General features: G+C 41.9%; 1 non-coding gene across 1 annotated transcript; it reads left to right on the top strand.

Annotated features, from left to right (window-relative positions):
- Window positions 1–6,828: 6,828 nt before the first annotated feature.
- On the top strand, window positions 6,829–6,990 carry LOC114234500 (U1 spliceosomal RNA). Its single transcript, XR_003620710.1, has one exon. It is a non-coding gene; the product is annotated as a U1 spliceosomal RNA (small nuclear RNA).
- The last annotated feature ends 240 nt before the right edge of the window (window positions 6,991–7,230 follow it).

Here is a 7,230-nt window from a genome sequence, read left to right as displayed (position 1 = left end):
AAATCCAGGGTCCAAATACATTTTATGCATCATCTTGCATTGTTTTGTTTCTCTGCTCTCTGTTAATCTAGATTCTAGATTAACATCCTTCTTCCTTGGAATTGCATGATAGCTGGCAGTTTTGAAGTGTTCTGGCCAGTTGTCTTATAGAATGTCCCTCATTCTGGAATGCTCTGATTGTCTCCTCATGTTGATTAGTAGATCCAGGTTAAATATTGTTTTGTCTTCTGTTTTGGCAAGAATTCTACATCAGTGATGTGTATTTCCACTTGCATCACATCAGGAGGTACATGTCAATTTTGTCCCATTATTCATTTGGTAACCATGCTGTCTGCCAAACTTCTCCCTTGTAAACATATCTTGTTTCCATTCATAATTAACAAGTATTATTTTGAGACCATGTGAATGAATAGCCTGTGTCCAACAACTCTTCACTCGGTGGCTTTAGCCTGCATTGATTACCCTTACCTCGACCCATTATTGTACTGATGGCTGCAAAGTAGCAATTTTCTCGTTCTTTCTACGTTTATTGGCTGGTGTTTTGTGTGAAAACAGCTTCTCCTGCTTAGTTTTCGTTCAACACAAGTATGGGCTCAGGATTTCTTTTCTTTTCTTCTGCTTTATAACCTGTAGCCATCATTATTCTTTTTGATGCTCAAATCAGTACAAACGTGGCCAGTGGGAGCCCCATTAAGCCAACTTCGGTGTGCTTTTGATGTAGGCATACTTAGTCTTTCAGCCTTTTCTTACTTTCAGGCCCAAGATATTTCATGCAGGTTTGTACTTCCCCGGCCCCAGACCTGGGGTTGCTATATCTCCAAGAAGCCTGTGTTCAGTTTATTTCTTCTAGATTTCTTGCTGTCCCTGGAACACTAGATTCTGTTACCCCACAGCCTCCTTAAAGCTCTGGTTTCATAGAAACTACATTACCTTCAATCTCTTGCTGCCTTAATAATTGCCTTTTGTGATTCTTGTGTTAGAGTCATTAATATTTTTGACAGCCAGTGAAATATTTGTTATGTGTTGGGCACCATGTGCTCAAGGCACAGAGGCAAAGAGACCACCAGCCTTACCCTCAAGAAGCTCACGCTCTCAGGTTTCTAGCTAGGCGACTTGGTGATTTATCACCCAAAGAGGACACTTTGAAAGTGAAAAGGGCGCTATAAATAATTACACCGGGATAAGAGACATAAATCTGTACTGTCCAAGGCAAACCAGGAGTTTCATCATGTACTCTTGGCTAGGTTTCCTCAATCAAATCTGCTTGCTTAAACATAGCTTCCAGTGTGTAGCCCCCAAAACTGCAGCTTTTTGTTTTAGGAACACAGGTCAAACCCCTTATCACCCTTCCATGGTGATTTTTATTATTTATTTATTTTCTTTTAAAAATATTTTTATTAATTTCAGAAAGGAAAGGAGAGGGAGAGAAAGATAGAAACATCAATGATGAGAGCAAATCATTGATGGCCTGCCTCCTGCATGCCCCACACTGGGGATCGAGCCCACAATCCAGGCATGTGCCCTGACCAGGAATCAAATTGTGACATCCTGGTTCATAGGTCAATGCTCAACCACTGAGCCACACAGGCTGGATCCAAGGTGCTTTTAAATATGACCCTGCATTATCAAACCCCACTTCCCACTCTTCCCAAGGTGCTCATCCTAAATTAGATGTGAGGCTTGCAAGAATGTGAATGCATATGTTGTGTGCATCACTGTATCCAGCATCCTGCACAGCCCCCCAGCACATAGTGGGTGCCCAAATATTAGAATGTTCAAGAAGGGCTCTTAGCTTTCTTCTTCATGTGACATGCTTGCTTCTATCTGTGCCCCAGCTTTGCTTTCCCAGGATGTCTTCCCATCTTTCCTCCTTGGTTCCCATCTTCTCCCAAGCAGATGTCAGAGTGAGCATGTACACATTTTCTCACCTTCTCCTCCAACAGTATAAGGCGAAATCCTGCTTTAATTTTTTAAAATTACACAACCCCACTCAAAAACAAGAAAAACCTCTGTGAACCTGAATGTAGAGTAAACTCATGGTGATGAGAGGGGACTTTGAAGTCATCAGGGCTCATGACCAGATACGGTGGTGGGCAAGGGACGTCAGGGGCTGCTTGAGAAAGTCTGCAGGGCCTGTGCTGCCCCTCGTGGGACACTGGGATTCCTGCATGAAGCCAGATAATTGCTCATTAAATAACTATACTGGAGAGCCGAGAGGAAGTGAGCAGCTTGGGGTGCACAGAGAAACATCCGTGCAAAATGGAAGTTAGGCTGAGTGGCACAAACAAAGAGTTCTACCAAGGTGGGAGTCTGTGATGGTCATGGTTATGTGTCAACTTACTTAGGACCTGCTGCCCAGAGAGTAGTGAAATGTTATTCTATATGTTTCTGTGAAGGTGTATTTTAGATGAGATTAACATCTAAGTCAGTAGATTTTTTAGTAAAACAAATTACCATCCATAATGTGGTGGGCCTCATCCAATCAGTTAAAGACCTTTGTAGAAAAAGACTGAGGTCCTTAAAGAGGAGGGAATTCTGCCTTTAGTGCACCTTTGGACTTGGATGGCAAGTCTTTCCTGGGTCTCTGGGCTGCTGACCTATCCTGCAGATTTTGGGCTTTATTATGCCACCACAATTGCATGATCCAATTCCTTGAAACCAACCTCCCGCTCTCTCTCTGTATATACAGGTATATATATCCTATTGGTTCTGTTCCTTTGGAGAATCCTGACTAAACTATTTAACATAGGAAATAGCAAATGTTTCCAGAATGAGGATGTTAAGGTTGAAAGAGCTTCAATACCAAGTGCTGAGCAGGATAAATTTAACAACCACAAATCCCATATCTAGGTATAATCAATGATTTATCAGTAGCTACTTATTAAGGTATTTACTGCCAGGCACTGTTCTTAGGGTATTCAGTGGGGGAGCACATATGTAATGTACATGTATAATGCACATGTGTAACATAATACATGCACACATTATATATGTATATAAATTCATGTGTATATAAGTGCTTTGAAGGAAAAGTAAATCAGAGTAAAATACTTTCAGAGGAGCTGTTTTAGAGAAAGGTTGAAGAAAGTCTCTCTGAAGAGGTGGCAGAGACCTGAATGAAGTGAGGAACAAGCCAAGTGAAGATATAATAGTTATAATAAAACTGCCAAAAATAGAGAACAAAGAGAAAAGTCTTACAGGCAAACAGCAAGAAAAGACCCACTACCCACAAAAGAGTGGCCATGAGATCCACAGCAGCCTATTCAGGTCTAAGAATAAAGGCTAGGAGTCCTTCCCCAGGTAAAGCATCATGCAGGAGTGAGGGGGAAAATAGACCCTGGCAGACACACAGGGCTGGGAGTGTTACCTCTCAGAGACCCTGCCTGAAAGACCCCGAATGACATGTGCTTCAGGAAGAAGCAATGTTGACCCCATTGTTAAAAAACGTTGGATTGATTGTCGAAATAATAAGCTAATTCTTCTTGTATTTTAAAACTCGTGTACATACTGTAAAACCAAACATATGGATGTGAGAAGTGTTGGGGGAGGGGGGTGGAAGCTAAAGTGTTGAAGGTCCTTGTCTTAATGAGGAGGAGGTTAGAGATTCTGATTAAATGTAGACTTGCTTAGAAAAATACATGGCTGCTCATCATTCTTCATGGCCCAGCTTGCGTTGAACCTTCTTCATGAGTCTTCTCTAATTACCCCAGCACTCTTTCATTTATCTTCTGAAGTCCTCCAGCACTACAGCCTGTCCAGGCAATTTAGCACTTAACTACACAGTGTCACTTGTCTGCAGAGTGCTGAGTGCTCAGGCTCTCCAATCCCCATTGATTAATAGGCAAGGGCGACATCGAGGAAGGCTTTCCTGGCTGAGACTGCCACTAACTAGCTTTGTGAGCTTGGGCGTGTTATCAACCTCTCTAGGTTTCAGTTTTCTCGTAGTCTGTCAAATGCGATGATGTGCTGAGATGACCCCCAGTTCTGTTCCAGCACTCGGAATCTATGATTGGTTCTTCCACTCCTATCCTATGTTTCCTAGGGAAGAACTGCCCAGAAAGATCATCATGTGAATCAGATGAGATATAGCAGAGCCAGTGGGCAAAATATTAATAGCCCCCTTTTTTTCTGTCCCATCACCCGCTTCTCCAGTAAGGGGCTCTCATTCCTCTTTCCCATCAGACTCTCAGCCAGCCTTGCTTGAGGACTGTTCCCTGATATGGCCTGAAGTGAATGCCATGGACTAAGCTGAGGCCAAGGGGAGCTTGTAGTCATCAAGGCCTTTGCTTCTGCTGGTGTGTGGGGCTTATTATTCAGTGATTCTGATCAGTTTGTTCCTTTGTTGCATACTTTGTCTTCCTGTCCCCAGCCAATAACTTTCTCCCTAGATTCTGAACCATTGATTTCATTCATCCAGCCTGCCTGACCCATTAAGGCTAGTTCGTACCCCACACTTCCACCATGATGTTCTACTTTCAGATGCTTGCTTTTGCCCCAGCCAACACCTTTCTGGGTCTGGGTTACTTATTTCTAAGCTTCTCCCTTATCCGGGGTTGTCAGTTTTTTTCTTATCTCTTAGATCCCAAATGCTCACTCATTGTACATAATATTGCAAGACAGCAACAATCATATAATTCTTAAAAGTAAAGCTTTTAGAAACTATTTAAGATGTTGCAAGTTGTTTCAAAAGGACATGAGGTACATCTCTTTACTGATCTGCTCTCTTCCAGTAGTTTTCTCAAGTAGTATCAGCAGAATTCAGTTCCTGGAGGGTTGTTGGACCGACGGCCTCCATTCCTTGCTGGTAGTTGGCCAGAGCTATTCTCAGTTCCAAATGTGATACAATCCTGGGAGCAACATTCTGTCACCTTTGCCATGTTCTCGTGGTTAAATCGAGTCATAGGTCCAGTCCACATTCATGGGGAACGGGTTGCACAAGGACATGAACACCAGGAGGCAAGGACTATAGGGACCCATCTTAGAATCTGTCCACCACAGGCAGTAAAATATAGACTTGCATGTTGGAACTGTCTGCCTGCTTTCAGATTTCAGCTCTATCATTTAGTATCTGTGCTTCTCTGTGTCTCAGTTTCTTCATATGTATAACAAGGATAATAATAGTACCTACCTTACATTAGTTATGATATTTAAAGTACTCAGAACAGCCTGGCATATGGTAGTGCCATGTACCTGTTAGCTATTATTACTCTTTCTGTTTGCTGATGTTATTTCTAGAGAGGTGGGGGCAGCACAGGGCAATGTCTACCTTCTCTCTGAGGTGACATTACAGCCGTAAGCATGGTGCCTCTCAGTCATTTCCACACGCATAGCATACGGACACTGTGGTTTCAAGATAATTACAAATAAACTGCATGGTGTACATTTGACAAATTGCTTCTTATTGATTGATGTTGGGTTCCTCAATGGGAGGTGGGATGCCACAAATGATAAGTGAAGTGGCTAGAGCCAACAATTCTGACAGAAGAGTCCTCGGGGACCATTTGATACTGTACAAAGTGGTTTCATCTTTAGGAAAAGTTAAGATTGGACCATCAAATATTTATGGGCCTTTAGCAGGAGCTGTTGTCCTTCAACTAACTTGTGGAGTGCATTATAAGACTTCCGAATGAAAACTATTGCCTATGGAAAGAGTTCTGTGTAGAAGGTAGTCTTTAAATATACCTAAGCTTTGTAATTGAAAGAAGAGATGGAATTGGCTCCTATGGCTATCTCCAGGGGAAATTGTAAAAACTTTGTTTACAAAAGTGATGTGGAGTATTAGGAAGAAAAGGAGGTTTTAGAATAAACCCAGGAAAATCACAAACTCTATCTCACTAAGTTAAGTAATGGTAACAATGGAGATTTTAGAATTTAAGAGCAAACTAAGTTGGAATAATCACTGCAATTCATTATTTTCAGGAAGTTTGTCAAAAGACAGCTTTTTGTCTAATATCACAGCAGTAGTAACATCATAAACACCAGTCAGTAGAATAAATGGCAGAAGAACAGAGCTGAGCTAGCACAATTGACTGCTCAGAGTTAAGTGTATCCATTAGGATTGCACTTAGCTGCAAGTAACAGAACACCTAACTGACAGGACTTACTCAAGTAAGGGGTTTATTTGCCACATGCAACAAAATGCCTTTACCCATGAGGATTGCACTAAGCTGCAAGTAACCGACAGTCTTACTTAAGTAAGGGGTTTATTTGCCACATGCAACAACATCTCAGGGAGTAGATGAGGCTGGACAAGTAAAGCAATTCCAAATGCCATCAAGGGCCGAGTCTGTTTATCTTCCTCCACTCTATCATTAGCAAGTGGCTTTCATTTTTGTGGTCTCCAGAGGGCTGCTGAACCCCTAGTATCATACCTGTTTTAGGAAAAGAAAGGAGTGAGGAAGAAGGCTGAAGGACAATGGCATAAGGAACTGTACTAGCTGAATCTGTCCCTTTAAAAACCTTCCCTGAAAGCTCTGCCCAGTTTCTCTTTTATCTATTGGCTACTACTGTGTTGCATAACCATTTTCAGCCACAATTGAGCCTAGAAAATAAAATATAGTGTCTTTCCAGTTTCTATAGTAGAGGAAAACGGGGGATTGGATTGGGAGTGGTTTTGGAATTCCAGTCCATAAAACCTGCCATAGTAGTACCCAGAACTCCATGCATCTCTTGTCATCCTTGTTTGCATATCTCTAACTGTGTTTTCAAACTATTTCCTTTCTCTATGAGCAGGATGCTAGTTGAAAATGTTTTTGTGGGGTGTCAGAGAATTGGGTAATCTGATGCTAATAATTAGCTAAAACATGTCTATTAAAGAAAGACTTCATTATACTTACCTGGCTAGGGAGATGCCATGATTATGAAGGTGGTTTTCCCAGGACGAGGCTTATCCATTGCACTTGGATATGCTGAACCCTGCGACTTCCCCAAATGTGGGAAACTTGACTTCATAATCTGTGGCAGTGGGGGATATATTTGCGCTCTCCTCTGGAAGGGAGAAGAGAAAGACCATATCAACAGCTGCAAGGAATTCCTGCCTCTGATCCCGGGTTCAGTCACTTGACCAATAAAACTTTTAGTAATTTGTGCCTTACTGTCTAGTGGTTAAGAGGAATGAACATAAATATTGTCTTGTACACAAGAGCCTGTCCTTGTAGAGGCCATGACTTGGTTTTATTCTTCTAGAAAATCTGGCAGCATCTAGCTGGCACATGGCAGTGCTTAACCAAT

This window comes from Eptesicus fuscus, chromosome 12 (genome assembly GCF_027574615.1).
Source record: "Eptesicus fuscus isolate TK198812 chromosome 12, DD_ASM_mEF_20220401, whole genome shotgun sequence".
Lineage (NCBI taxonomy): Eukaryota > Metazoa > Chordata > Mammalia > Chiroptera > Vespertilionidae > Eptesicus > Eptesicus fuscus.
Note: the sequence above shows the minus strand (reverse complement) of the source record. Positions and strands in the feature narration are given on the sequence as shown.